At 47.5% G+C, this 23,417-nt stretch overlaps 67 non-coding genes across 67 annotated transcripts; all 67 read right to left on the bottom strand.

Moving 5' to 3' along the window:
- Positions 1-147: 147 nt before the first annotated feature.
- LOC145136134 (5S ribosomal RNA) lies at positions 148-266 on the bottom strand. Its single transcript, XR_013720252.1, has one exon. It is a non-coding gene; the product is annotated as a 5S ribosomal RNA (ribosomal RNA).
- Positions 267-494: 228 nt separating this feature from the next.
- On the bottom strand, positions 495-612 carry LOC145143345 (5S ribosomal RNA). Its single transcript, XR_013724390.1, has one exon. It is a non-coding gene; the product is annotated as a 5S ribosomal RNA (ribosomal RNA).
- Positions 613-843: 231 nt separating this feature from the next.
- LOC145143845 (5S ribosomal RNA) lies at positions 844-962 on the bottom strand. Its single transcript, XR_013724877.1, has one exon. It is a non-coding gene; the product is annotated as a 5S ribosomal RNA (ribosomal RNA).
- Positions 963-1,187: 225 nt separating this feature from the next.
- Positions 1,188-1,306, bottom strand: LOC145146086 (5S ribosomal RNA). Its single transcript, XR_013727037.1, has one exon. It is a non-coding gene; the product is annotated as a 5S ribosomal RNA (ribosomal RNA).
- A 226-nt stretch (positions 1,307-1,532) lies between these two features.
- Positions 1,533-1,651, bottom strand: LOC145151525 (5S ribosomal RNA). Its single transcript, XR_013732094.1, has one exon. It is a non-coding gene; the product is annotated as a 5S ribosomal RNA (ribosomal RNA).
- Positions 1,652-1,879: 228 nt separating this feature from the next.
- LOC145143334 (5S ribosomal RNA) lies at positions 1,880-1,997 on the bottom strand. The gene has a single exon (XR_013724379.1). It is a non-coding gene; the product is annotated as a 5S ribosomal RNA (ribosomal RNA).
- Positions 1,998-2,228: 231 nt separating this feature from the next.
- Positions 2,229-2,347, bottom strand: LOC145151524 (5S ribosomal RNA). The gene has a single exon (XR_013732093.1). It is a non-coding gene; the product is annotated as a 5S ribosomal RNA (ribosomal RNA).
- Positions 2,348-2,572: 225 nt separating this feature from the next.
- Positions 2,573-2,691, bottom strand: LOC145146085 (5S ribosomal RNA). The gene has a single exon (XR_013727036.1). It is a non-coding gene; the product is annotated as a 5S ribosomal RNA (ribosomal RNA).
- Positions 2,692-2,917: 226 nt separating this feature from the next.
- On the bottom strand, positions 2,918-3,036 carry LOC145152620 (5S ribosomal RNA). The gene has a single exon (XR_013733150.1). It is a non-coding gene; the product is annotated as a 5S ribosomal RNA (ribosomal RNA).
- A 229-nt stretch (positions 3,037-3,265) lies between these two features.
- Positions 3,266-3,384, bottom strand: LOC145151523 (5S ribosomal RNA). Its single transcript, XR_013732092.1, has one exon. It is a non-coding gene; the product is annotated as a 5S ribosomal RNA (ribosomal RNA).
- A 231-nt stretch (positions 3,385-3,615) lies between these two features.
- On the bottom strand, positions 3,616-3,734 carry LOC145151522 (5S ribosomal RNA). The gene has a single exon (XR_013732091.1). It is a non-coding gene; the product is annotated as a 5S ribosomal RNA (ribosomal RNA).
- Positions 3,735-3,963: 229 nt separating this feature from the next.
- Positions 3,964-4,082, bottom strand: LOC145148596 (5S ribosomal RNA). Its single transcript, XR_013729474.1, has one exon. It is a non-coding gene; the product is annotated as a 5S ribosomal RNA (ribosomal RNA).
- A 229-nt stretch (positions 4,083-4,311) lies between these two features.
- Positions 4,312-4,430, bottom strand: LOC145144792 (5S ribosomal RNA). Its single transcript, XR_013725794.1, has one exon. It is a non-coding gene; the product is annotated as a 5S ribosomal RNA (ribosomal RNA).
- A 231-nt stretch (positions 4,431-4,661) lies between these two features.
- Positions 4,662-4,780, bottom strand: LOC145144747 (5S ribosomal RNA). The gene has a single exon (XR_013725751.1). It is a non-coding gene; the product is annotated as a 5S ribosomal RNA (ribosomal RNA).
- A 229-nt stretch (positions 4,781-5,009) lies between these two features.
- LOC145153463 (5S ribosomal RNA) lies at positions 5,010-5,128 on the bottom strand. Its single transcript, XR_013733970.1, has one exon. It is a non-coding gene; the product is annotated as a 5S ribosomal RNA (ribosomal RNA).
- A 229-nt stretch (positions 5,129-5,357) lies between these two features.
- Positions 5,358-5,476, bottom strand: LOC145153745 (5S ribosomal RNA). Its single transcript, XR_013734237.1, has one exon. It is a non-coding gene; the product is annotated as a 5S ribosomal RNA (ribosomal RNA).
- A 231-nt stretch (positions 5,477-5,707) lies between these two features.
- On the bottom strand, positions 5,708-5,826 carry LOC145155108 (5S ribosomal RNA). The gene has a single exon (XR_013735565.1). It is a non-coding gene; the product is annotated as a 5S ribosomal RNA (ribosomal RNA).
- Positions 5,827-6,056: 230 nt separating this feature from the next.
- Positions 6,057-6,175, bottom strand: LOC145151521 (5S ribosomal RNA). Its single transcript, XR_013732090.1, has one exon. It is a non-coding gene; the product is annotated as a 5S ribosomal RNA (ribosomal RNA).
- A 229-nt stretch (positions 6,176-6,404) lies between these two features.
- On the bottom strand, positions 6,405-6,523 carry LOC145153940 (5S ribosomal RNA). The gene has a single exon (XR_013734430.1). It is a non-coding gene; the product is annotated as a 5S ribosomal RNA (ribosomal RNA).
- Positions 6,524-6,753: 230 nt separating this feature from the next.
- LOC145155681 (5S ribosomal RNA) lies at positions 6,754-6,872 on the bottom strand. The gene has a single exon (XR_013736110.1). It is a non-coding gene; the product is annotated as a 5S ribosomal RNA (ribosomal RNA).
- Positions 6,873-7,098: 226 nt separating this feature from the next.
- Positions 7,099-7,217, bottom strand: LOC145151520 (5S ribosomal RNA). The gene has a single exon (XR_013732089.1). It is a non-coding gene; the product is annotated as a 5S ribosomal RNA (ribosomal RNA).
- Positions 7,218-7,442: 225 nt separating this feature from the next.
- LOC145146083 (5S ribosomal RNA) lies at positions 7,443-7,561 on the bottom strand. The gene has a single exon (XR_013727034.1). It is a non-coding gene; the product is annotated as a 5S ribosomal RNA (ribosomal RNA).
- Positions 7,562-7,788: 227 nt separating this feature from the next.
- Positions 7,789-7,907, bottom strand: LOC145146861 (5S ribosomal RNA). Its single transcript, XR_013727785.1, has one exon. It is a non-coding gene; the product is annotated as a 5S ribosomal RNA (ribosomal RNA).
- A 229-nt stretch (positions 7,908-8,136) lies between these two features.
- On the bottom strand, positions 8,137-8,255 carry LOC145151518 (5S ribosomal RNA). The gene has a single exon (XR_013732087.1). It is a non-coding gene; the product is annotated as a 5S ribosomal RNA (ribosomal RNA).
- Positions 8,256-8,485: 230 nt separating this feature from the next.
- Positions 8,486-8,604, bottom strand: LOC145151517 (5S ribosomal RNA). The gene has a single exon (XR_013732086.1). It is a non-coding gene; the product is annotated as a 5S ribosomal RNA (ribosomal RNA).
- Positions 8,605-8,833: 229 nt separating this feature from the next.
- Positions 8,834-8,952, bottom strand: LOC145138951 (5S ribosomal RNA). The gene has a single exon (XR_013721796.1). It is a non-coding gene; the product is annotated as a 5S ribosomal RNA (ribosomal RNA).
- A 230-nt stretch (positions 8,953-9,182) lies between these two features.
- LOC145153550 (5S ribosomal RNA) lies at positions 9,183-9,301 on the bottom strand. Its single transcript, XR_013734051.1, has one exon. It is a non-coding gene; the product is annotated as a 5S ribosomal RNA (ribosomal RNA).
- A 228-nt stretch (positions 9,302-9,529) lies between these two features.
- On the bottom strand, positions 9,530-9,648 carry LOC145152677 (5S ribosomal RNA). Its single transcript, XR_013733204.1, has one exon. It is a non-coding gene; the product is annotated as a 5S ribosomal RNA (ribosomal RNA).
- A 229-nt stretch (positions 9,649-9,877) lies between these two features.
- On the bottom strand, positions 9,878-9,996 carry LOC145146730 (5S ribosomal RNA). Its single transcript, XR_013727660.1, has one exon. It is a non-coding gene; the product is annotated as a 5S ribosomal RNA (ribosomal RNA).
- A 230-nt stretch (positions 9,997-10,226) lies between these two features.
- Positions 10,227-10,346, bottom strand: LOC145147648 (5S ribosomal RNA). The gene has a single exon (XR_013728545.1). It is a non-coding gene; the product is annotated as a 5S ribosomal RNA (ribosomal RNA).
- Positions 10,347-10,577: 231 nt separating this feature from the next.
- LOC145151516 (5S ribosomal RNA) lies at positions 10,578-10,696 on the bottom strand. Its single transcript, XR_013732085.1, has one exon. It is a non-coding gene; the product is annotated as a 5S ribosomal RNA (ribosomal RNA).
- A 231-nt stretch (positions 10,697-10,927) lies between these two features.
- LOC145154614 (5S ribosomal RNA) lies at positions 10,928-11,046 on the bottom strand. Its single transcript, XR_013735081.1, has one exon. It is a non-coding gene; the product is annotated as a 5S ribosomal RNA (ribosomal RNA).
- Positions 11,047-11,274: 228 nt separating this feature from the next.
- Positions 11,275-11,393, bottom strand: LOC145153744 (5S ribosomal RNA). Its single transcript, XR_013734236.1, has one exon. It is a non-coding gene; the product is annotated as a 5S ribosomal RNA (ribosomal RNA).
- A 229-nt stretch (positions 11,394-11,622) lies between these two features.
- Positions 11,623-11,741, bottom strand: LOC145151515 (5S ribosomal RNA). The gene has a single exon (XR_013732084.1). It is a non-coding gene; the product is annotated as a 5S ribosomal RNA (ribosomal RNA).
- Positions 11,742-11,966: 225 nt separating this feature from the next.
- On the bottom strand, positions 11,967-12,085 carry LOC145146082 (5S ribosomal RNA). Its single transcript, XR_013727033.1, has one exon. It is a non-coding gene; the product is annotated as a 5S ribosomal RNA (ribosomal RNA).
- A 226-nt stretch (positions 12,086-12,311) lies between these two features.
- Positions 12,312-12,430, bottom strand: LOC145146288 (5S ribosomal RNA). The gene has a single exon (XR_013727240.1). It is a non-coding gene; the product is annotated as a 5S ribosomal RNA (ribosomal RNA).
- A 229-nt stretch (positions 12,431-12,659) lies between these two features.
- Positions 12,660-12,778, bottom strand: LOC145151514 (5S ribosomal RNA). The gene has a single exon (XR_013732083.1). It is a non-coding gene; the product is annotated as a 5S ribosomal RNA (ribosomal RNA).
- A 234-nt stretch (positions 12,779-13,012) lies between these two features.
- LOC145151513 (5S ribosomal RNA) lies at positions 13,013-13,131 on the bottom strand. The gene has a single exon (XR_013732082.1). It is a non-coding gene; the product is annotated as a 5S ribosomal RNA (ribosomal RNA).
- Positions 13,132-13,360: 229 nt separating this feature from the next.
- Positions 13,361-13,479, bottom strand: LOC145153743 (5S ribosomal RNA). Its single transcript, XR_013734235.1, has one exon. It is a non-coding gene; the product is annotated as a 5S ribosomal RNA (ribosomal RNA).
- A 229-nt stretch (positions 13,480-13,708) lies between these two features.
- LOC145153549 (5S ribosomal RNA) lies at positions 13,709-13,827 on the bottom strand. The gene has a single exon (XR_013734050.1). It is a non-coding gene; the product is annotated as a 5S ribosomal RNA (ribosomal RNA).
- Positions 13,828-14,054: 227 nt separating this feature from the next.
- LOC145152676 (5S ribosomal RNA) lies at positions 14,055-14,173 on the bottom strand. The gene has a single exon (XR_013733203.1). It is a non-coding gene; the product is annotated as a 5S ribosomal RNA (ribosomal RNA).
- Positions 14,174-14,403: 230 nt separating this feature from the next.
- LOC145144458 (5S ribosomal RNA) lies at positions 14,404-14,522 on the bottom strand. Its single transcript, XR_013725467.1, has one exon. It is a non-coding gene; the product is annotated as a 5S ribosomal RNA (ribosomal RNA).
- A 230-nt stretch (positions 14,523-14,752) lies between these two features.
- Positions 14,753-14,871, bottom strand: LOC145152647 (5S ribosomal RNA). Its single transcript, XR_013733175.1, has one exon. It is a non-coding gene; the product is annotated as a 5S ribosomal RNA (ribosomal RNA).
- Positions 14,872-15,101: 230 nt separating this feature from the next.
- Positions 15,102-15,220, bottom strand: LOC145153938 (5S ribosomal RNA). Its single transcript, XR_013734428.1, has one exon. It is a non-coding gene; the product is annotated as a 5S ribosomal RNA (ribosomal RNA).
- Positions 15,221-15,449: 229 nt separating this feature from the next.
- LOC145153742 (5S ribosomal RNA) lies at positions 15,450-15,568 on the bottom strand. Its single transcript, XR_013734234.1, has one exon. It is a non-coding gene; the product is annotated as a 5S ribosomal RNA (ribosomal RNA).
- Positions 15,569-15,797: 229 nt separating this feature from the next.
- Positions 15,798-15,916, bottom strand: LOC145151512 (5S ribosomal RNA). Its single transcript, XR_013732081.1, has one exon. It is a non-coding gene; the product is annotated as a 5S ribosomal RNA (ribosomal RNA).
- Positions 15,917-16,142: 226 nt separating this feature from the next.
- On the bottom strand, positions 16,143-16,261 carry LOC145146081 (5S ribosomal RNA). The gene has a single exon (XR_013727032.1). It is a non-coding gene; the product is annotated as a 5S ribosomal RNA (ribosomal RNA).
- A 226-nt stretch (positions 16,262-16,487) lies between these two features.
- LOC145136405 (5S ribosomal RNA) lies at positions 16,488-16,606 on the bottom strand. The gene has a single exon (XR_013720442.1). It is a non-coding gene; the product is annotated as a 5S ribosomal RNA (ribosomal RNA).
- A 229-nt stretch (positions 16,607-16,835) lies between these two features.
- On the bottom strand, positions 16,836-16,954 carry LOC145151511 (5S ribosomal RNA). The gene has a single exon (XR_013732080.1). It is a non-coding gene; the product is annotated as a 5S ribosomal RNA (ribosomal RNA).
- A 231-nt stretch (positions 16,955-17,185) lies between these two features.
- On the bottom strand, positions 17,186-17,304 carry LOC145151510 (5S ribosomal RNA). Its single transcript, XR_013732079.1, has one exon. It is a non-coding gene; the product is annotated as a 5S ribosomal RNA (ribosomal RNA).
- Positions 17,305-17,533: 229 nt separating this feature from the next.
- On the bottom strand, positions 17,534-17,652 carry LOC145153937 (5S ribosomal RNA). Its single transcript, XR_013734427.1, has one exon. It is a non-coding gene; the product is annotated as a 5S ribosomal RNA (ribosomal RNA).
- Positions 17,653-17,881: 229 nt separating this feature from the next.
- LOC145153740 (5S ribosomal RNA) lies at positions 17,882-18,000 on the bottom strand. The gene has a single exon (XR_013734232.1). It is a non-coding gene; the product is annotated as a 5S ribosomal RNA (ribosomal RNA).
- A 231-nt stretch (positions 18,001-18,231) lies between these two features.
- LOC145143732 (5S ribosomal RNA) lies at positions 18,232-18,350 on the bottom strand. Its single transcript, XR_013724762.1, has one exon. It is a non-coding gene; the product is annotated as a 5S ribosomal RNA (ribosomal RNA).
- Positions 18,351-18,578: 228 nt separating this feature from the next.
- On the bottom strand, positions 18,579-18,697 carry LOC145151509 (5S ribosomal RNA). Its single transcript, XR_013732078.1, has one exon. It is a non-coding gene; the product is annotated as a 5S ribosomal RNA (ribosomal RNA).
- Positions 18,698-18,926: 229 nt separating this feature from the next.
- LOC145153739 (5S ribosomal RNA) lies at positions 18,927-19,045 on the bottom strand. Its single transcript, XR_013734231.1, has one exon. It is a non-coding gene; the product is annotated as a 5S ribosomal RNA (ribosomal RNA).
- A 225-nt stretch (positions 19,046-19,270) lies between these two features.
- Positions 19,271-19,389, bottom strand: LOC145146080 (5S ribosomal RNA). Its single transcript, XR_013727031.1, has one exon. It is a non-coding gene; the product is annotated as a 5S ribosomal RNA (ribosomal RNA).
- Positions 19,390-19,614: 225 nt separating this feature from the next.
- LOC145146079 (5S ribosomal RNA) lies at positions 19,615-19,733 on the bottom strand. The gene has a single exon (XR_013727030.1). It is a non-coding gene; the product is annotated as a 5S ribosomal RNA (ribosomal RNA).
- A 226-nt stretch (positions 19,734-19,959) lies between these two features.
- Positions 19,960-20,078, bottom strand: LOC145136399 (5S ribosomal RNA). The gene has a single exon (XR_013720437.1). It is a non-coding gene; the product is annotated as a 5S ribosomal RNA (ribosomal RNA).
- Positions 20,079-20,307: 229 nt separating this feature from the next.
- LOC145151507 (5S ribosomal RNA) lies at positions 20,308-20,426 on the bottom strand. The gene has a single exon (XR_013732076.1). It is a non-coding gene; the product is annotated as a 5S ribosomal RNA (ribosomal RNA).
- A 231-nt stretch (positions 20,427-20,657) lies between these two features.
- On the bottom strand, positions 20,658-20,776 carry LOC145153996 (5S ribosomal RNA). The gene has a single exon (XR_013734483.1). It is a non-coding gene; the product is annotated as a 5S ribosomal RNA (ribosomal RNA).
- A 229-nt stretch (positions 20,777-21,005) lies between these two features.
- LOC145153936 (5S ribosomal RNA) lies at positions 21,006-21,124 on the bottom strand. Its single transcript, XR_013734426.1, has one exon. It is a non-coding gene; the product is annotated as a 5S ribosomal RNA (ribosomal RNA).
- Positions 21,125-21,353: 229 nt separating this feature from the next.
- On the bottom strand, positions 21,354-21,472 carry LOC145153738 (5S ribosomal RNA). The gene has a single exon (XR_013734230.1). It is a non-coding gene; the product is annotated as a 5S ribosomal RNA (ribosomal RNA).
- A 232-nt stretch (positions 21,473-21,704) lies between these two features.
- On the bottom strand, positions 21,705-21,823 carry LOC145154382 (5S ribosomal RNA). Its single transcript, XR_013734856.1, has one exon. It is a non-coding gene; the product is annotated as a 5S ribosomal RNA (ribosomal RNA).
- A 228-nt stretch (positions 21,824-22,051) lies between these two features.
- Positions 22,052-22,170, bottom strand: LOC145151506 (5S ribosomal RNA). Its single transcript, XR_013732075.1, has one exon. It is a non-coding gene; the product is annotated as a 5S ribosomal RNA (ribosomal RNA).
- Positions 22,171-22,399: 229 nt separating this feature from the next.
- LOC145153737 (5S ribosomal RNA) lies at positions 22,400-22,518 on the bottom strand. Its single transcript, XR_013734229.1, has one exon. It is a non-coding gene; the product is annotated as a 5S ribosomal RNA (ribosomal RNA).
- Positions 22,519-22,743: 225 nt separating this feature from the next.
- Positions 22,744-22,862, bottom strand: LOC145146076 (5S ribosomal RNA). Its single transcript, XR_013727028.1, has one exon. It is a non-coding gene; the product is annotated as a 5S ribosomal RNA (ribosomal RNA).
- Positions 22,863-23,087: 225 nt separating this feature from the next.
- On the bottom strand, positions 23,088-23,206 carry LOC145146075 (5S ribosomal RNA). The gene has a single exon (XR_013727027.1). It is a non-coding gene; the product is annotated as a 5S ribosomal RNA (ribosomal RNA).
- Between the last annotated feature and the right edge of the window lie 211 nt (positions 23,207-23,417).

The following is a 23,417-nucleotide window of genomic DNA, read 5'->3' as shown; positions in this document are numbered from 1 at the left end:
CCACGTGACCGATCGGCTCCGTTCCAAAAATACGAAGACCATGAACCATGAAACGGAGGCCACCCGAGCATAGAAATAGCAAGAAAAAAAAACAAAAAAAAACCGCACGTAAAATCTAAAAAAACGCAAACGGACAACGAAAAAGAGGGGGTGCAACACGAGGACTTCCCAGGGGGTCACCCATCCTAGTACTACTCTCGCCCAAGCATGCTTAACTGCGGAGTTCTGATGGGATCCGGTGCATTAGTGCTGGTATGATCGCACCCGAAATACTATCCATGCTTATTGCTTTTATGACTTAAAAGACGCAGAACCTCCTTTGTTTTCGTACGCGAGGCGTGGAACCCACGTGACCGATCGGCTCCGTTCCAAAAATACGAAAACCATCAACCATGAAGCGGAGGCCACCCGAGCATAGAAATAGCAAGAAAGAAAAAAAAACAAAAAAAACCGCACGTAAAATCTAAAAAAACGCAAACGGACAACGAAAAAGGGGGGTGCAACACGAGGACTTCCCAGGGGTCACCCATCCTAGTACTACTCTCGCCCAAGCACGCTTAACTGCGGAGTTCTGATGGGATCCGGTGCATTAGTGCTGGTATGATCGCACCCGAAATATTATCCATGCTTATTGCTTGTATGTCTTAAAAGACGCAGAACCTCCTTTGTTTTCGTACGCGAGGCGTGGGACCCACGTGACCGATCGGCTCCGTTCCAAAAATACGAAGACCATGAACCATGAAACGGAGGCCACCCGAGCATAGAAATAGCAAGAAAGAAAAAAAAAACAAAAAAAAAACCGCACGTAAAATCTAAAAAAACGCAAACGGACAACGAAAAAGGGGGGTGCAACACGAGGACTTCCCAGGGGGTCACCCATCCTAGTACTACTCTCGCCCAAGCACGCTTAACTGCGGAGTTCTGATGGGATCCGGTGCATTAGTGCTGCTATGATCGCACCCGAAATACTATCCATGCTTATTGCTTGTATGTCTTAAAAGACGCAGAACCTCCTTTGTTTTCGTACGCGAGGCGTGGGACCCACGTGACCGATCGGCTCCGTTCCAAAAATACGAAGACCATGAAGCATGAAACGGAGGCCACCCGAGCATAGAAATAGCAAGAAAAAAAAACAAAAAAAAACCGCACGTAAAATCTAAAAAAACGCAAACGGACAACGAAAAAGGGGGGTGCAACACGAGGACTTCCCATGGGGTCACCCATCCTAGTACTACTCCCGCCCAAGCACGCTTAACTGCGGAGTTCTGATGGGATCCGGTGCATTAGTGCTGGTATGATCGAACCCGAAATACTGTCCATGCTTATTGTTTGTATGTCTTAAAAGACACAGAACCTCCTTTGTTTTCGTACGCGAGGCGTGGGACCCACGTGACCGATCGGCTCCGTTCCAAAAATACGAAGACCATGAACCATGAAACGGAGGCCACCCGAGCATAGAAATAGCAAGAAAAAAAAACAAAAAAAAACCGCACGTAAAATCTAAAAAAACGCAAACGGACAACGAAAAAGGGGGGGTGCAACACGAGGACTTCCCAGGGGGTCACCCATCCTAGTACTACTCTCGCCCAAGCACGCTTAACTGCGGAGTTCTGATGGGATCCGGTGCATTAGTGCTGGTATGATCGCACCCGAAATACTATCCATGCTTATTGCTTTTATGTCTTAAAAGACGCAGAACCTCCTTTGTTTTCGTACGCGAGGCGTGGAACCCACGTGACCGATCGGCTCCGTTCCAAAAATACGAAAACCATCAACCATGAAGCGGAGGCCACCCGAGCATAGAAATAGCAAGAAAGAAAAAAAAACAAAAAAAACCGCACGTAAAATCTAAAAAAACGCAAACGGACAACGAAAAAGGGGGGTGCAACACGAGGACTTCCCAGGGGTCACCCATCCTAGTACTACTCTCGCCCAAGCACGCTTAACTGCGGAGTTCTGATGGGATCCGGTGCATTAGTGCTGGTATGATCGCACCCGAAATACTATCCATGCTTATTGCTTGTATGTCTTAAAAGACGCAGAACCTCCTTTGTTTTCGTACGCGAGGCGTGGGACCCACGTGACCGATCGGCTCCGTTCCAAAAATACGAAGACCATGAACCATGAAACGGAGGCCACCCGAGCATAGAAATAGCAAGAAAGAAAAAAAAAACAAAAAAAAAACCGCACGTAAAATCTAAAAAAACGCAAACGGACAACGAAAAAGGGGGGTGCAACACGAGGACTTCCCAGGGGGTCACCCATCCTAGTACTACTCTCGCCCAAGCACGCTTAACTGCGGAGTTCTGATGGGATCCGGTGCATTAGTGCTGGTATGATCGCACCCGAAATACTATCCATGCTTATTGCTTGTATGTCTTAAAAGACGCAGAACCTCCTTTGTTTTCGTACGCGAGGCGTGGGACCCACGTGACCGATCGGCTCCGTTCCAAAAATACGAAGACCATGAACCATGAAACGGAGGCCACCCGAGCATAGAAATAGCAAGAAAAAAAAACAAAAAAAATCCGCACGTAAAATCTAAAAAAACGCAAACGGACAACGAAAAAGGGGGGTGCAACACGAGGACTTCCCATGGGGTCACCCATCCTAGTACTACTCCCGCCCAAGCACGCTTAACTGCGGAGTTCTGATGGGATCCGGTGCATTAGTGCTGGTATGATCGAACCCGAAATACTGTCCATGCTTATTGTTTGTATGTCTTAAAAGACACAGAACCTCCTTTGTTTTCGTACGCGAGGCGTGGGACCCACGTGACCGATCGGCTCCGTTCCAAAAATACGAAGACCATGAACCATGAAACGGAGGCCACCCGAGCATAGAAATAGCAAGAAAAAAAAACAAAAAAAAACCGCACGTAAAATCTAAAAAAACGCAAACGGACAACGAAAAAGGGAGGGTGCAACACGAGGACTTCCCAGGGGGTCACCCATCCTAGTACTACTCTCGCCCAAGCACGCTTAACTGCGGAGTTCTGATGGGATCCGGTGCATTAGTGCTGGTATGATCGCACCCGAAATACTATCCATGCTTATTGCTTTTATGTCTTAAAAGACGCAGAACCTCCTTTGTTTTCGTATGCGAGGCGTGGAACCCACGTGACCGATCGGCTCCGTTGCAAAAATACGAAAACCATGAACCATGAAGCGGAGGCCACCCGAGCATAGAAATAGCAAGAAAGAAAAAAAAAAACAAAAAAAACCGCACGTAAAATCTAAAAAAACGCAAACGGACAACGAAAAAGGGGGTGCAACACGAGGACTTCCCAGGGGGTCACCCATCCTAGTACTACTCTCGCCCAAGCACGCTTAACTGCGGAGTTCTGATGGGATCCGGTGCATTAGTGCTGGTATGATCGCACCCGAAATACTATCCATGCTTATTGCTTGTATGTCTTAAAAGACGCAGAACCTCCTTTGTTTTCGTACGCGAGGCGTGGGACCCACGTGACCGATCGGCTCCGTTCCAAAAATACGAAGACCATGAACCATGAAACGGAGGCCACCCAAGCATAGAAATAGCAAGAAAGAAAAAAAAAACAAAAAAAAAACCGCACGTAAAATCTAAAAAAACGCAAACGGACAACGAAAAAGGGGGGTGCAACACGAGGACTTCCCAGGGGGTCACCCATCCTAGTACTACTCTCGCCCAAGCACGCTTAACTGCGGAGTTCTGATGGGATCCGGTGCATTAGTGCTGGTATGATCGCACCCGAAATACTATCCATGCTTATTGCTTGTATGTCTTAAAAGACGCAGAACCTCCTTTGTTTTCGTACGCGAGGCGTGGGACCCACGTGACCGATCGGCTCCGTTCCAAAAATACGAAGACCATGAACCATGAAACGGAGGCCACCCGAGCATAGAAATAGCAAGAAAGAAAAAAAAAACAAAAAAAAATGCACGTAAAATCTAAAAAAACGCAAACGGACAACGAAAAAGGGGGATGCAACACGAGGACTTCCCAGGGGGTCACCCATCCTAGTACTACTCTCGCCCAAGCACGCTTAACTGCGGAGTTCTGATTGGATCCGGTGCATTAGTGTTGGTATGATCGCACCCAAAATACTATCCATGCTTATTGCTTGTATGTCTTAAAAGACGCAGAACCTCCTTTGTTTTCGTACGCGAGGCGTGGGACCCACGTGACCGATCAGCTCCGTTCCAAAAATACGAAGACCATCAACCATGAAGCGGAGGCCACCAGAGCATAGAAATAGCAAGAAAGAAAAAAAAACAAAAAAAAACCGCACGTAAAATCTAAAAAAACGCAAACGGACAACGAAAAAGGGGGGTGCAACACGAGGACTTCCCATGGGGTCACCCATCCTAGTACTACTCCCGCCCAAGCACGCTTAACTGCGGAGTTCTGATGGGATCCGGTGCATTAGTGTTGGTATGATCGCACCCGAAATACTATCCATGCTTATTGCTTGTATGTCTTAAAAGACGCAGAACCTCCTTTGTTTTCGTACGCGAGGCGTGGGACCCACGTGACCGATCGGCTCCGTTCCAAAAATACGAAGACCATGAACCATGAAACGGAGGCCACCCGAGCATAGAAATAGCAAGAAAGAAAAAAAAAACAAAAAAAAAACCGCACGTAAAATCTAAAAAAACGCAAACGGACAACGAAAAAGGGGGGTGCAACACGAGGACTTCCCAGGGGGTCACCCATCCTAGTACTACTCTCGCCCAAGCGCGCTTAACTGCGGAGTTCTGATGGGATCCAGTGCATTAGTGCTGGTATGATCGCACCCGAAATACTATCCATGCTTATTGCTTGTATGTCTTAAAAGACGCAGAACCTCCTTTGTTTTCGTACGCGAGGCGTGGGACCCACGTGACCGATCGGCTCCGTTCCAAAAATACGAAGACCATGAACCATGAAACGGAGGCCACCCGAGCATAGAAATAGCAAGAAAGAAAAAAAAAACAAAAAAAAACCGCACGTAAAATCTAAAAAAACGCAAACGGACAACGAAAAAGGGGGTGCAACACGAGGACTTCCCAAGGGGTCACCCATCCTAGTACTACTCTCGCCCAAGCACGCTTAACTGCGGAGTTCTGATGGGATCCGGTGCATTAGTGCTGGTATGATCGCACCCAAAATACTATCCATGCTTATTGCTTGTATGTCTTAAAAGACGCAGAAACTCCTTTGTTTTCGTACGCGAGGCGTGGGACCCACGTGACCGATCAGCCCCGTCCCAAAAATACGAAGACCATCAACCATGAAGCGGAGGCCACCGGAGCATAGAAATAGCAAGAAAGAAAAAAAAACAAAAAAAAACCGCACGTAAAATCTAAAAAAACGCAAACGGACAACGAAAAAGGGGGGTGCAACACGAGGACTTCCCATGGGGTCACCCATCCTAGTACTACTCCCGCCCAAGCACGCTTAACTGCGGAGTTCTGATGGGATCCGGTGCATTAGTGCTGGTATGATCGCACCCGAAATACTGTCCATGCTTATTGCTTGTATGTCTTAAAAGACACAGAACCTCCTTTGTTTTCGTACGCGAGGCGTGGGACCCACATGACCGATCGGCTCCGTTCCAAAAATACGAAGACCATGAACCATGAAACGGAGGCCACCCGAGCATAGAAATAGCAAGAAAGAAAAAAAAAACAAAAAAAAAACCGCACGTAAAATCTAAAAAAACGCAAACGGACAACGAAAAAGGGGGGTGCAACACGAGGACTTCCCAGGGGGTCACCCATCCTAGTACTACTCTCGCCCAAGCACGCTTAACTGCAGAGTTCTGATGGGATCCGGTGCATTAGTGCTGGTATGATCGCACCCGAAATACTATCCATGCTTATTGCTTGTATGTCTTAAAAGACGCAGAACCTCCTTTGTTTTCGTATGCGAGGCGTGGGACCCACGTGACCGATCGGCTCCGTTCCAAAAATACGAAGACCATGAACCATGAAACGGAGGCCACCCGAGCATAGAAATAGCAAGAAAGAAAAAAAAACAAAAAAAAAATCGCACGTAAAATCTAAAAAAACGCAAACGGACAACGAAAAAGGGGGGTGCAACACGAGGACTTCCCAGGGGGTCACCCATCCTAGTACTACTCTCGCCCAAGCACGCTTAACTGCGGAGTTCTGATGGGATCCGGTGCATTAGTGCTGGTATGATCGCACCCGAAATACTATCCATGCTTATTGCTTGTATGTCTTAAAAGACGCAGAACCTCCTTTGTTTTCGTACGCGAGGCGTGGGACCCACGTGACCGATCGGCTCCGTTCCAAAAATACGAAGACCATGAACCATGAAACGGAGGCCACCCGAGCATAGAAATAGCAAGAAAGAAAAAAAAACAAAAAAAAACCGCACGTAAAATCTAAAAAAACGCAAACGGACAACGAAAAAGGGGGATGCAACACGAGGACTTCCCAGGGGGTCACCCATCCTAGTACTACTCTCGCCCAAGCACGCTTAACTGCGGAGTTCTGATGGGATCCGGTGCATTAGTGCTGGTATGATCGCACCCAAAATACTATCCATGCTTATTGCTTGTATGTCTTAAAAGACGCAGAAACTCCTTTGTTTTCGTACGCGAGGCGTGGGACCCACGTGACCGATCAGCTCCGTTCCAAAAATACGAAGACCATCAACCATGAAGCGGAGGCCACCGGAGCATAGAAATAGCAAGAAAAGAAAAAAAAACAAAAAAAAACCGCACGTAAAATCTAAAAAAACGCAAACGGACAACGAAAAAGGGGGGTGCAACACGAGGACTTCCCATGGGGTCACCCATCCTAGTACTACTCCCGCCCAAGCACGCTTCACTGCGGAGTTCTGATGGGATCCGGTGCATTAGTGCTGGTATGATCGCACCCGAAATACTGTCCATGCTTATTGCTTGTATGTCTTAAAAGACGCAGAACCTCCTTTGTTTTCGTACGCGAGGCGTGGAACCCACGTGACCGATCGGCTCCGTTCCAAAAATACGAAAACCATCAACCATGAAGCGGAGGCCACCCGAGCATAGAAATAGCAAGAAAGAAAAAAAAAAAAAAAACCGCACGTAAAATCTAAAAAAACGCAAACGGACAACGAAAAAGGGGGGTGCAACACGAGGACTTCCCAGGGGGTCACCCATCCTAGTACTACTCTCGCCCAAGCACGCTTAACTGCGGAGTTCTGATGGGATCCGGTGCATTAGTGCTGGTATGATCGCACCCGAAATACTATCCATGCTTATTGCTTGTATGTCTTAAAAGACGCAGAACCTCCTTTGTTTTCGTACGCGAGGCGTGGGACCCACGTGACCGATCGGCTCCGTTCCAAAAATACGAAGACCATGAACCATGAAACGGAGGCCACCCGAGCATAGAAATAGCAAGAAAAAAAAACAAAAAAAAACCGCACGTAAAATCTAAAAAAACGCAAACGGACAACGAAAAAGGGGGGTGCAACACGAGGACTTCCCATGGGGTCACCCATCCTAGTACTACTCCCGCCCAAGCACGCTTAACTGCGGAGTTCTGATGGGATCCGGTGCATTAGTGCTGGTATGATCGAACCCGAAATACTGTCCATGCTTATTGTTTGTATGTCTTAAAAGACACAGAACCTCCTTTGTTTTCGTACGCGAGGCGTGGGACCCACGTGACCGATCGGCTCCGTTCCAAAAATACGAAGACCATGAACCATGAAACGGAGGCCACCCGAGCATAGAAATAGCAAGAAAAAAAAACAAAAAAAAAACCGCACGTAAAATCTAAAAAAACGCAAACGGACAACGAAAAAGGGAGGGTGCAACAAGAGGACTTCCCAGGGGGTCACCCATCCTAGTACTACTCTCGCCCAAGCACGCTTAACTGCGGAGTTCTGATGGGATCCGGTGCATTAGTACTGGTATGATCGCACCCGAAATACTATCCATGCTTATTGCTTTTATGTCTTAAAAGACGCAGAACCTCCTTTGTTTTCGTACGCGAGGCGTGGAACCCACGTGACCGATCGGCTCCGTTGCAAAAATACGAAAACCATGAACCATGAAGCGGAGGCCACCCGAGCATAGAAATAGCAAGAAAGAAAAAAAAAACAAAAAAAACCACACGTAAAATCTAAAAAAACGCAAACGGACAACGAAAAAGGGGGGTGCAACACGAGGACTTCCCAGGGGGTCACCCATCCTAGTACTACTCTCGCCCAAGCACGCTTAACTGCGGAGTTCTGATGGGATCCGGTGCATTAGTGCTGGTATGATCGCACCCGAAATACTATCCATGCTTATTGCTTGTATGTCTTAAAAGACGCAGAACCTCCTTTGTTTTCGTACGCGAGGCGTGGGACCCACGTGACCGATCGGCTCCGTTCCAAAAATACGAAGACCATGAACCATGAAACGGAGGCCACCCAAGCATAGAAATAGCAAGAAAGAAAAAAAAAACAAAAAAAAAACCGCACGTAAAATCTAAAAAAACGCAAACGGACAACGAAAAAGGGGGTGCAACACGAGGACTTCCCAGGGGGTCACCCATCCTAGTACTACTCTCGCCCAAGCACGCTTAACTGCGGAGTTCTGATGGGATCCGGTGCATTAGTGCTGGTATGATCGCACCCAAAATACTATCCATGCTTATTGCTTGTATGTCTTAAAAGACGCAGAAACTCCTTTGTTTTCGTACGCGAGGCGTGGGACCCACGTGACCGATCAGCTCCGTTCCAAAAATACGAAGACCATCAACCATGAAGCGGAGGCCACCGGAGCATAGAAATAGCAAGAAAGAAAAAAAAACAAAAAAAAACCGCACGTAAAATCTAAAAAAACGCAAACGGACAACGAAAAAGGGGGGTGCAACACGAGGACTTCCCATGGGGTCACCCTTCCTAGTACTACTCCCGCCCAAGCACGCTTAACTGCGGAGTTCTGATGGGATCCGGTGCATTAGTGCTGGTATGATCGCACCCGAAATACTGTCCATGCTTATTGCTTGTATGTCTTAAAAGACACAGAACCTCCTTTGTTTTCGTACGCGAGGTGTGGGACCCACATGACCGATCGGCTCCGTTCCAAAAATACGAAGACCATGAACCATGAAACGGAGGCCACCCGAGCATAGAAATAGCAAGAAAGAAAAAAAAACAAAAAAAACCGCACGTAAAATCTAAAAAAAACGCAAACGGACAACGAAAAAGGGGGGGTGCAACACGAGGACTTCCCATGGGGTCACCCATCCTAGTACTACTCTCGCCCAAGCACGCTTAACTACGGAGTTCTGATGGGATCCGGTGCATTAGTGCTGGTATGATCGCACCCGAAATACTGTCCATGCTTATTGCTTGTATGTCTTAAAAGACACAGAACCTTCTTTGTTTTCGTACGCGAGGCGTGGGACCCACGTGACCGATCGGCTCCGTTCCAAAAATACGAAGACCATGAACCATGAAACGGAGGCCACCCGAGCATAGAAATAGCAAGAAAAAAAAACAAAAAAAAAACCGCACGTAAAATCTAAAAAAACGCAAACGGACAACGAAAAAGGGGGGGGTGCAACACGAGGACTTCCCAGGGGGTCACCCACCCTAGTACTACTCTCGCCCAAGCACGCTTAACTGCGGAGTTCTGATGGGATCCGGTGCATTAGTGCTGGTATGATCGCACCCGAAATACTATCCATGCTTATTGCTTTTATGTCTTAAAAGACGCAGAACCTCCTTTGTTTTCGTAGGCGAGGCGTGGAACCCACGTGACAGATCGGCTCCGTTCCAAAAATACGAAAACCATCAACCATGAAGCGGAGGCCACCCGAGCATAGAAATAGCAAGAAAGAAAAAAAAACAAAAAAAAACCGCACGTAAAATCTAAAAAAACGCAAACGGACAACGAAAAAGGGGGGTGCAACACGAGGACTTCGCAGGGGGTCACCCATCCTAGTACTACTCTCGCCCAAGCACGCTTAACTGCGGTGTTCTGATGGGATCCGGTGCATTAGTGCTGGTATGATCGCACCCGAAATACTATCCATGCTTATTGCTTGTATGTCTTAAAAGACGCAGAACCTCCTTTGTTTTCGTATGCGAGGCGTGGGAACCACGTGACCGATCGGCTCCGTTCCAAAAATACGAAGACCATGAACCATGAAACGGAGGCCACCCGAGCATAGAAATAGCAAGAAAGAAAAAAAAACAAAAAAAAAATCGCACGTAAAATCTAAAAAAACGCAAACGGACAACGAAAAAGGGGGGTGCAACACGAGGACTTCCCAGGGGGTCACCCATCCTAGTACTACTCTCGCCCAAGCACGCTTAACTGCGGAGTTTCTGATAGGATCCGGTGCATTAGTGCTGGTATGATCGCACCCGAAATACTATCCATGCTTATTGCTTGTATGTCTTAAAAGACGCAGAACCTCCTTTGTTTTCGTACGCGAGGCGTGGGACCCACGTGACCGATCGGCTCCGTTCCAAAAATACGAAGACCATGAACCATGAAACGGAGGCCACCCGAGCATAGAAATAGCAAGAAAGAAAAAAAAAACAAAAAAAAAATCGCACGTAAAATCTAAAAAAACGCAAACGGACAACGAAAAAGGGGGGTGCAACACGAGGACTTCCCAGGGGGTCACCCATCCTAGTACTACTCTCGCCCAAGCACGCTTAACTGCGGAGTTCTGATGGGATCCGGTGCATTAGTGCTGGTATGATCGCACCCGAAATACTATCCATACTTATTGCTTGTATGTCTTAAAAGACGCAGAACCTCCTTTGTTTTCGTACGCGAGGCGTGGGACCCACGTGACCGATCGGCTCCGTTCCAAAAATACGAAGACCATGAACCATGAAACGGAGGCCACCCGAGCATAGAAATAGCAAGAAAGAAAAAAAAAAACAAAAAAAAACCGCACGTAAAATCTAAAAAAACGCAAACGGACAACGAAAAAGGGGGATGCAACACGAGGACTTCCCACGGGGTCACCCATCCTAGTACTACTCTCGCCCAAGCACGCTTAACTGCGGAGTTCTGATGGGATCCGGTGCATTAGTGCTGGTATGATCGCACCCAAAATACTATCCATGCTTATTGCTTGTATGTCTTAAAAGACGCAGAAACTCCTTTGTTTTCGTACGCGAGGCGTGGGACCCACGTGACCGATCAGCTCCGTTCCAAAAATACGAAGACCATCAACCATGAAGCGGAGGCCACCGGAGAATAGAAATAGCAAGAAAGAAAAAAAAACAAAAAAAACCGCACGTAAAATCTAAAAAAACGCAAACGGACAACGAAAAAGGGGGGTGCAACACGAGGACTTCCCATGGGGTCACCCATCCTAGTACTACTCCCGCCCAAGCACGCTTAACTGCGGAGTTCTGATGGGATCCGGTGCATTAGTGCTGGTATGATCGCACCCGAAATACTGTCCATGCTTATTGCTTGTATGTCTTAAAAGACGCAGAACCTCCTTTGTTTTCGTACGCGAGGCGTGGAACCCACGTGACCGATCGGCTCCGTTCCAAAAATACGAAAACCATCAACCATGAAGCGGAGGCCACCCGAGCATAGATATAGCAAGAAAGAAAAAAAAACAAAAAAAAACCGCACGTAAAATCTAAAAAAACGCAAACGGACAACGAAAAAGGGGGGTGCAACACGAGGACTTCCCAGGGGGTCACCCATCCTAGTACTACTCTCGCCCAAGCACGCTTAACTGCGGAGTTCTGATGGGATCCGGTGCATTAGTGCTGGTATGATCGCACCCGAAATACTATCCATGCTTATTGCTTGTATGTCTTAAAAGACGCAGAACCTCCTTTGTTTTCGTACGCGAGGCGTGGGACCCACGTGACCGATCGGCTCCGTTCCAAAAATACGAAGACCATGAACCATGAAACGGAGGCCACCCGAGCATAGAAATAGCAAGAAAAAAAAACAAAAAAAAACCGCACGTAAAATCTAAAAAAACGCAAACGGACAACGAAAAAGGGGGGTGCAACACGAGGACTTCCCATGGGGTCACCCATCCTAGTACTACTCCCGCCCAAGCACGCTTAACTGCGGAGTTCTGATGGGATCCGGTGCATTAGTGCTGGTATGATCGAACCCGAAATACTGTCCATGCTTATTGTTTGTATGTCTTAAAAGACACAGAACCTCCTTTGTTTTCGTACGCGAGGCGTGGGACCCACGTGACCGATCGGCTCCGTTCCAAAAATACGAAGACCATGAACCATGAAACGGAGGCCACCCGAGCATAGAAATAGCAAGAAAAAAAAACAAAAAAAAACCGCACGTAAAATCTAAAAAAACGCAAACGGACAACGAAAAAGGGAGGGTGCAACACGAGGACTTCCCAGGGGGTCACCCATCCTAGTCCTACTCTCGCCCAAGCACGCTTAACTGCGGAGTTCTGATGGGATCCGGTGCATTAGTGCTGGTATGATCGCACCCGAAATACTATCCATGCTTATTGCTTTTATGTCTTAAAAGACGCAGAACCTCCTTTGTTTTCGTACGCGAGGCGTGGAACCCACGTGACCGATCGGCTCCGTTGCAAAAATACGAAAACCATGAACCATGAAGCGGAGGCCACCCGAGCATAGAAATAGCAAGAAAGAAAAAAAAAACAAAAAAAACCGCACGTAAAATCTAAAAAAACGCAAACGGACAACGAAAAAGGGGGGTGCAACACGAGGACTTCCCAGGGGGTCACCCATCCTAGTACTACTCTCGCCCAAGCACGCTTAACTGCGGAGTTCTGATGGGATCCGGTGCATTAGTGCTGGTATGATCGCACCCGAAATACTATCCATGCATGCTTATTGCTTGTATGTCTTAAAAGACGCAGAACCTCCTTTGTTTTCGTACGCGAGGCGTGGGACCCACGTGACCGATCGGCTCCGTTCCAAAAATACGAAGACCATGAACCATGAAACGGAGGCCACCCAAGCATAGAAATAGCAAGAAAGAAAAAAAAAACAAAAAAAAAACCGCACGTAAAATCTAAAAAAACGCAAACGGACAACGAAAAAGGGGGTGCAACACGAGGACTTCCCAGGGGGTCACCCATCCTAGTACTACTCTCGCCCAAGCACGCTTAACTGCGGAGTTCTGATGGGATCCGGTGCATTAGTGCTGGTATGATCGCACCCAAAATACTATCCATGCGTATTGCTTGTATGTCTTAAAAGACGCAGAAACTCCTTTGTTTTCGTACGCGAGGCGTGGGACCCACGTGACCGATCAGCTCCGTTCCAAAAATACGAAGACCATCAACCATGAAGCAGAGGCCACCGGAGCATAGAAATAGCAAGAAAGAAAAAAAAACAAAAAAAAACCGCACGTAAAATCTAAAAAAACGCAAACGGACAACGAAAAAGGGGGGTGCAACACGAGGACTTCCCATGGGGTCACCCATCCTAGTACTACTCCCGCCCAAGCACGCTTAACTGCGGAGTTCTGATGGGATCCGGTGCATTAGTGCTGGTATGATCGCACCCGAAATACTGTCCATGCTTATTGCTTGTATGTCTTAAAAGACACAGAACCTCCTTTGTTTTCGTACGCGAGGCGTGGGACCCACATGACCGATCGGCTCCGTTCCAAAAATACGAAGACCATGAACCGTGAAACGGAGGCCACCCGAGCATAGAAATAGCAAGAAAGAAAAAAAAACAAAAAAAACCGCACGTAAAATCTAAAAAAACGCAAACGGACAACGAAAAAGGGGGGGTGCAACACGAGGACTTCCCATGGGGTCACCCATCCTAGTACTACTCTCGCCCAAGCACGCTTAACTACGGAGTTCTGATGGGATCCGGTGCATTAGTGCTGGTATGATCGCACCCGAAATACTGTCCATGCTTATTGCTTGTATGTCTTAAAAGACACAGAACCTTCTTTGTTTTCGTACGCGAGGCGTGGGACCCACGTGACCGATCGGCTCCGTTCCAAAAATACGAAGACCATGAACCATGAAACGGAGGCCACCCGAGCATAGAAATAGCAAGAAAAAAAAACAAAAAAAAACCGCACGTAAAATCTAAAAAAACGCAAACGGACAACGAAAAAGGGGGGGGTGCAACACGAGGACTTCCCAGGGGGTCACCCACCCTAGTACTACTCTCGCCCAAGCACGCTTAACTGCGGAGTTCTGATGGGATCCGGTGCATTAGTGCTGGTATGATCGCACCCGAAATACTATCCATGCTTATTGCTTTTATGTCTTAAAAGACGCAGAACCTCCTTTGTTTTCGTACGCGAGGCGTGGAACCCACGTGACAGATCGGCTCCGTTCCAAAAATACGAAAACCATCAACCATGAAGCGGAGGCCACCCGAGCATAGAAATAGCAAGAAAGAAAAAAAAAACAAAAAAAAACCGCACGTAAAATCTAAAAAAACGCAAACGGACAACGAAAAAGGGGGGTGCAACACGAGGACTTCCCAGGGGGTCACCCATCCTAGTACTACTCTCGCCCAAGCACGCTTAACTGCGGTGTTCTGATGGGATCCGGTGCATTAGTGCTGGTATGATCGCACCCGAAATACTATCCATGCTTATTGCTTGTATGTCTTAAAAGACGCAGAACCTCCTTTGTTTTCGTATGCGAGGCGTGGGACCCACGTGACCGATCGGCTCCGTTCCAAAAATACGAAGACCATGAACCATGAAACGGAGGCCACCCGAGCATAGAAATAGCAAGAAAGAAAAAAAAAACAAAAAAAAATCGCACGTAAAATCTAAAAAAACGCAAACGGACAACGAAAAAGGGGGGTGCAACACGAGGACTTCCCAGGGGGTCACCCATCCTAGTACTACTCACGCCCAAGCACGCTTAACTGCGGAGTTCTGATGGGATCCGGTGCATTAGTGCTGGTATGATCGCACCCGAAATACTATCCATGCTTATTGCTTGTATGTCTTAAAAGACGCAGAACCTCCTTTGTTTTCGTACGCGAGGCGTGGGACCCACGTGACCGATCGGCTCTGTTCCAAAAATACGAAGACCATGAACCATGAAACGGAGGCCACCCGAGCATAGAAATAGCAAGAAAGAAAAAAAAAACAAAAAAAAACCGCACGTAAAATCTAAAAAAACGCAAACGGACAACGAAAAAGGGGGATGCAACACGAGGACTTCCCAGGGGGTCACCCATCCTAGTACTACTCTCGCCCAAGCACGCTTAACTGCGGAGTTCTGATGGGATCCGGTGCATTAGTGCTGGTATGATCGCACCCAAAATACTATCCATGCTTATTGCTTGTATGTCTTAAAAGACGCAGAAACTCCTTTGTTTTCGTACGCGAGGCGTGGGACCCACGTGACCGATCAGCTCCGTTCCAAAAATACGAAGACCATCAACCATGAAGCGGAGGCCACCGGAGCATAGAAATAGCAAGAAAGAAAAAAAAACAAAAAAAAACCGCACGTAAAATCTAAAAAAACGCAAACGGACAACGAAAAAGGGGGGTGCAACACGAGGACTTCCCATGGGGTCACCCATCCTAGTACTACTCCCGCCCAAGCACGCTTAACTGCGGAGTTCTGATGGGATCCGGTGCATTAGTGCTGGTATGATCGCACCCGAAATACTGTCCATGCTTATTGCTTGTATGTCTTAAAAGACGCAGAACCTCCTTTGTTTTCGTACGCGAGGCGTGGAACCCACGTGACCGATCGGCTCCGTTCCAAAAATACGAAAACCATCAACCATTAAGCGGAGGCCACCCGAGCATAGAAATAGCAAGAAAGAAAAAAAAACAAAAAAAAATCGCACGTAAAATCTAAAAAAACGCAAACGGACAACGAAAAAGGGGGGTGCAACACGAGGACTTCCCAGGGGGTCACCCATCCTAGTACTACTCTCGCCCAAGCACGCTTAACTGCGGAGTTCTGATGGGATCCGGTGCATTAGTGCTGGTATGATCGCACCCGAAATACTATCCATGCTTATTGCTTGTATGTCTTAAAAGACGCAGAACCTCCTTTGTTTTCGTACGCGAGGCGTGGGACCCACGTGACCGATCGGCTCCGTTCCAAAAATACGAAGACCATGAACCATGAAACGGAGGCCACCCGAGCATAGAAATAGCAAGAAAAAAAAACAAAAAAAAAACCGCACGTAAAATCTAAAAAAACGCAAACGGACAACGAAAAAGGGGGGTGCAACACGAGGACTTCCCATGGGGTCACCCATCCTAGTACTACTCCCGCCCAAGCACGCTTAACTGCGGAGTTCTGATGGGATCCGGTGCATTAGTGCTGGTATGATCGAACCCGAAATACTGTCCATGCTTATTGTTTGTATGTCTTAAAAGACACAAAACCTCCTTTGTTTTCGTGCGCGAGGCGTGGGACCCACGTGACCGATCGGCTCCGTTCCAAAAATACGAAGACCATGAACCATGAAACGGAGGCCACCCGAGCATAGAAATAGCAAGAAAAAAAAACAAAAAAAAACCGCACGTAAAATCTAAAAAAACGCAAACGGACAACGAAAAAGGGAGGGTGCAACACGAGGACTTCCCAGGGGGTCACCCATCCTAGTACTACTCTCACCCAAGCACGCTTAACTGCGGAGTTCTGATGGGATCCGGTGCATTAGTGCTGGTATGATCGCACCCGAAATACTATCCATGTTTATTGCTTTTATGTCTTAAAAGACGCAGAACCTCCTTTGTTTTCGTACGCGAGGCGTGGAACCCACGTGACCGATCGGCTCCGTTGCAAAAATACGAAAACCATGAACCATGAAGCGGAGGCCACCCGAGCATAGAAATAGCAAGAAAGAAAAAAAAAACAAAAAAAACCGCACGTAAAATCTAAAAAAACGCAAACGGACAACGAAAAAGGGGGGTGCAACACGAGGACTTCCCAGGGGGTCACCCATCCTAGTACTACTCTCGCCCAAGCACGCTTAACTGCGGAGTTCTGATGGGATCCGGTGCATTAGTGCTGGTATGATCGCACCCGAAATACTATCCATGCTTATTGCTTGTATGTCTTAAAAGACGCAGAACCTCCTTTGTTTTCGTACGCGAGGCGTGGGACCCACGTGACCGATCGGCTCCGTTCCAAAAATACGAAGACCATGAACCATGAAACGGAGGCCACCCAAGCATAGAAATAGCAAGAAAGAAAAAAAAAACAAAAAAAAAACCGCCCGTAAAATCTAAAAAAACGCAAACGGACAACGAAAAAGGGGGGTGCAACACGAGGACTTCCCAGGGGGTCACCCATCCTAGTACTACTCTCGCCCAAGCACGCTTAACTGCGGAGTTCTGATGGGATCCGGTGCATTAGTGCTGGTATGATCGCACCCGAAATACTATCCATGCTTATTGCTTTTATGTCTTAAAAGACGCAGAACCTCCTTTGTTTTCGTACGCGAGGCGTGGGACCCACGTGACCGATCGGCTCCGTTCCAAAAATACGAAGACCATGAACCATGAAACGGAGGCCACCCGAGCATAGAAATAGCAAGAAAGAAAAAAAAAACAAAAAAAAATGCACGTAAAATCTAAAAAAACGCAAACGGACAACGAAAAAGGGGGATGCAACACGAGGACTTCCCAGGGGGTCACCCATCCTAGTACTACTCTCGCCCAAGCACGCTTAACTGCGGAGTTCTGATGGGATCCGGTGCATTAGTGCTGGTATGATCGCACCCAAAATACTATCCATGCTTATTGCTTGTATGTCTTAAAAGACGCAGAACCTCCTTTGTTTTCGTACGCGAGGCGTGGGACCCACGTGACCGATCAGCTCCGTTCCAAAAATACGAAGACCATCAACCATGAAGCGGAGGCCACCGGAGCATAGAAATAGCAAGAAAGAAAAAAAAACAAAAAAAAACCGCACGTAAATGCTAAAAAAACGCAAACGGACAACGAAAAAGGGGGGTGCAACACGAGGACTTCCCATGGGGTCACCCATCCTAGTACTACTCCCGCCCAAGCACGCTTAACTGCGGAGTTCTGATGGGATCCGGTGCATTAGTGCTGGTATGATCGCACCCGAAATACTATCCATGCTTATTGCTTGTATGTCTTAAAAGACGCAGAACCTCCTTTGTTTTCGTACGCGAGGCGTGGGACCCACGTGACCGATCGGCTCCGTTCCAAAAATACGAAGACCATGAACCATGAAACGGAGGCCACCCGAGCATAGAAATAGCAAGAAAGAAAAAAAAACCAAAAAAAAAATCGCACGTAAAATCTAAAAAAACGCAAACGGACAACGAAAAAGGGGGGTGCAACACGAGGACTTCCCAGGGGGTCACCCATCCTAGTACTACTCTCGCCCAAGCACGCTTAACTGCGGAGTTTTGATGGGATCCGGTGCATTAGTGCTGGTATGATCGCACCCGAAATACTATCCATGCTTATTGCTTGTATGTCTTAAAAGACGCAGAACCTCCTTTGTTTTCGTACGCGAGGCGTGGGACCCACGTGACCGATCGGCTCCGTTCCAAAAATACGAAGACCATGAACCATGAAACGGAGGCCACCCGAGCATAGAAATAGCGAGAAAGAAAAAAAAACAAAAAAAAACCGCACGTAAAATCTAAAAAAACGCAAACGGACAACGAAAAAGGGGGTGCAACACGAGGACTTCCCAGGGGGTCACCCATCCTAGTACTACTCTCGCCCAAGCACGCTTAACTGCGGAGTTCTGATGGGATCCGGTGCATTAGTGCTGGTATGATCGCACCCAAAATACTATCCATGCTTATTGCTTGTATGTCTTAAAAGACGCAGAAACTCCTTTGTTTTCGTACGCGAGGCGTGGGACCCACGTGACCGATCAGCTCCGTTCCAAAAATACGAAGACCATCAACAATGAAGCGGAGGCCACCGGAGCATAGAAATAGCAAGAAAGAAAAAAAAACAAAAAAAAACCGCACGTAAAATCTAAAAAAACGCAAACGGACAACGAAAAAGGGGGGTGCAACACGAGGACTTCCCATGGGGTCACCCATCCTAGTACTACTCCCGCCCAAGCACGCTTAACTGCGGAGTTCTGATGGGATCCGGTGCATTAGTGCTGGTATGATCGCACCCGAAATACTATCCATGCTTATTGCTTGTATGTCTTAAAAGACGCAGAACCTCCTTTGTTTTCGTACGCGAGGCGTGGGACCCACGTGACCGATCGGCTCCGTTCCAAAAATACGAAGACCATGAACCATGAAACGGAGGCCACCCGAGCATAGAAATAGCAAGAAAAAAAAACAAAAAAAAACCGCACGTAAAATCTAAAAAAACGCAAACGGACAACGAAAAAGGGGGGTGCAACACGAGGACTTCCCATGGGGTCACCCATCCTAGTACTACTCCCGCCCAAGCACGCTTAACTGCGGAGTTCTGATGGGATCCGGTGCATTAGTGCTGGTATGATCGAACCCGAAATACTGTCCATGCTTATTGTTTGTATGTCTTAAAAGACACAGAACCTCCTTTGTTTTCGTACGCGAGGCGTGGGACCCACGTGACCGATCGGCTCCGTTCCAAAAATACGAAGACCATGAACCATGAAACGGAGGCCACCCGAGCATAGAAATAGCAAGAAAAAAAAACAAAAAAAAACCGCACGTAAAATCTAAAAAAACGCAAACGGACAACGAAAAAGGGGGGTGCAACACGAGGACTTCCCATGGGGTCACCCATCCTAGTACTACTCCCGCCCAAGCACGCTTAACTGCGGAGTTCTGATGGGATCCGGTGCATTAGTGCTGGTATGATCGAACCCGAAATACTGTCCATGCTTATTGTTTGTATGTCTTAAAAGACACAGAACCTCCTTTGTTTTCGTGCGCGAGGCGTGGGACCCACGTGACCGATCGGCTCCGTTCCAAAAATACGAAGACCATGAACCATGAAACGGAGGCCACCCGAGCATAGAAATAGCAAGAAAAAAAAACAAAAAAAAACCGCACGTAAAATCTAAAAAAACGCAAACGGACAACGAAAAAGGGAGGGTGCAACACGAGGACTTCCCAGGGGGTCACCCATCCTAGTACTACTCTCACCCAAGCACGCTTAACTGCGGAGTTCTGATGGGATCCGGTGCATTAGTGCTGGTATGATCGCACCCGAAATACTATCCATGCTTATTGCTTTTATGTCTTAAAAGACGCAGAACCTCCTTTGTTTTCGTACGCGAGGCGTGGAACCCACGTGACCGATCGGCTCCGTTGCAAAAATACGAAAACCATGAACCATGAAGCGGAGGCCACCCGAGCATAGAAATAGCAAGAAAGAAAAAAAAAACAAAAAAAACCGCACGTAAAATCTAAAAAAACGCAAACGGACATTGAAAAAGGGGGGTGCAACACGAGGACTTCCCAGGGGGTCACCCATCCTAGTACTACTCTCGCCCAAGCACGCTTAACTGCGGAGTTCTGATGGGATCCGGTGCATTAGTGCTGGTATGATCGCACCCGAAATACTATCCATGCTTATTGCTTGTATGTCTTAAAAGACGCAGAACCTCCTTTGTTTTCGTACGCGAGGCGTGGGACCCACGTGACCGATCGGCTCCGTTCCAAAAATACGAAGACCATGAACCATGAAACGGAGGCCACCCAAGCATAGAAATAGCAAGAAAGAAAAAAAAAACAAAAAAAAAACCGCACGTAAAATCTAAAAAAACGCAAACGGACAACGAAAAAGGGGGGTGCAACACGAGGACTTCCCAGGGGGTCACCCATCCTAGTACTACTCTCGCCCAAGCACGCTTAACTGCGGAGTTCTGATGGGATCCGGTGCATTAGTGCTGGTATGATCACACCCGAAATACTATCCATGCTTATTGCTTTTATGTCTTAAAAGACGCAGAACCTCCTTTGTTTTCGTACGCGAGGCGTGGGACCCACGTGACCGATCGGCTCCGTTCCAAAAATACGAAGACCATTAACCATGAAACGGAGGCCACCCGAGCATAGAAATAGCAAGAAAGAAAAAAAAAACAAAAAAAAATGCACGTAAAATCTAAAAAAACGCAAACGGACAACGAAAAAGGGGGATGCAACACGAGGACTTCCCAGGGGGTCACCCATCCTAGTACTACTCTCGCCCAAGCACGCTTAACTGCGGAGTTCTGATGGGATCCGGTGCATTAGTGCTGGTATGATCGCACCCAAAATACTATCCATGCTCATTGCTTGTATGTCTTAAAAGACGCAGAACCTCCTTTGTTTTCGTACGCGAGGCGTGGGACCCACGTGACCGATCAGCTCCGTTCCAAAAATACGAAGACCATCAACCATGAAGCGGAGGCCACCGGAGCATAGAAATAGCAAGAAAGAAAAAAAAACAAAAAAAAACCGCACGTAAAATCTAAAAAAACGCAAACGGACAACGAAAAAGGGGGGTGCAACACGAGGACTTCCCATGGGGTCACCCATCCTAGTACTACTCCCGCCCAAGCACGCTTAACTGCGGAGTTCTGATGGGATCCGGTGCATTAGTGCTGGTATGATCGCACCCGAAATACTATCCATGCTTATTGCTTGTATGTCTTAAAAGACGCAGAACCTCCTTTGTTTTCGTACGCGAGGCGTGGGACCCACGTGACCGATCAGCTCCGTTCCAAAAATACGAAGACCATGAACCATGAAACGGAGGCCACCCGAGCATAGAAATAGCAAGAAAGAAAAAAACAAACAAAAAAAAAATCGCACGTAAAATCTAAAAAAACGCAAACGGACAACGAAAAAGGGGGGTGCAACACGAGGACTTCCCAGGGGGTCACCCATCCTAGTACTACTCTCGCCCAAGCACGCTTAACTGCGGAGTTCCGATGGGATCCGGTGCATTAGTGCTGGTATGATCGCACCCGAAATACTATCCATGCTTATTGCTTGTATGTCTTAAAAGACGCAGAACCTCCTTTGTTTTCGTACGCGAGGCGTGGGACCCACGTGACCGATCGGCTCCGTTCCAAAAATACGAAGACCATGAACCATGAAACGGAGGCCACCCGAGCATAGAAATAGCGAGAAAGAAAAAAAAACAAAAAAAAACCGCACGTAAAATCTAAAAAAACGCAAACGGACAACGAAAAAGGGGGTGCAACACGAGGACTTCCCAGGGGGTCACCCATCCTAGTACTACTCTCGCCCAAGCACGCTTAACTGCGGAGTTCTGATGGGATCCGGTGCATTAGTGCTGGTATGATCGCACCCAAAATACTATCCATGCTTATTGCTTGTATGTCTTAAAAGACGCAGAAACTCCTTTGTTTTCGTACGCGAGGCGTGGGACCCACGTGACCGATCCGCTCCGTTCCAAAAATACGAAGCCCATCAACCATGAAGCGGAGGCCACCGGAGCATAGAAATAGCAAGAAAGAAAAAAAAACAAAAAAAAACCGCACGTAAAATCTAAAAAAACGCAAACGGACAACGAAAAAGGGGGGTGCAACACGAGGACTTCCCATGGGGTCACCCATCCTAGTACTACTCCCGCCCAAGCACGCTTAACTGCGGAGTTCTGATGGGATCCGGTGCATTAGTGCTGGTATGATCGCACCCGAAATACTATCCATGCTTATTGCTTGTATGTCTTAAAAGACGCAGAACCTCCTTTGTTTTCGTACGCGAGGCGTGGGACCCACGTGACCGATCGGCTCCGTTCCAAAAATACGAAGACCATGAACCATGAAACGGAGGCCACCCGAGCATAGAAATAGCAAGAAAAAAAAACAAAAAAAAACCGCACGTAAAATCTAAAAAAACGCAAACGGACAACGAAAAAGGGGGGTGCAACACGAGGACTTCCCATGGGGTCACCCATCCTAGTACTACTCCCGCCCAAGCACGCTTAACTGCGGAGTTCTGATGGGATCCGGTGCATTAGTGCTGGTATGATCGAACCCGAAATACTGTCCATGCTTATTGTTTGTATGTCTTAAAAGACACAGAACCTCCTTTGTTTTCGTACGCGAGGCGTGGGACCCACGTGACCGATCGGCTCCGTTCCAAAAATACGAAGACCATGAACCATGAAACGGAGGCCACCCGAGCATAGAAATAGCAAGAAAAAAAAACAAAAAAAAACCGCACGTAAAATCTAAAAAAACGCAAACGGACAACGAAAAAGGGGGGTGCAACACGAGGACTTCCCATGGGGTCACCCATCCTAGTACTACTCCCGCCCAAGCACGCTTAACTGCGGAGTTCTGATGGGATCCGGTGCATTAGTGCTGGTATGATCGAACCCGAAATACTGTCCATGCTTATTGTTTGTATGTCTTAAAAGACACAGAACCTCCTTTGTTTTCGTACGCGAGGCGTGGGACCCACGTGACCGATCGGCTCCGTTCCAAAAATACGAAGACCATGAACCATGAAACGGAGGCCACCCGAGCATAGAAATAGCAAGAAAAAAAAACAAAAAAAAACCGCACGTAAAATCTAAAAAAACGCAAACG

Source organism: Lactuca virosa, chromosome 1 (assembly GCF_052849685.1).
Source record: "Lactuca virosa cultivar CGN04683 chromosome 1, Lactuca_virosa_CGN04683_v6, whole genome shotgun sequence".
NCBI classification, from domain to species: Eukaryota; Viridiplantae; Streptophyta; class Magnoliopsida; order Asterales; family Asteraceae; genus Lactuca; species Lactuca virosa.
This window is presented reverse-complemented; position numbering and strand designations above follow the sequence as displayed.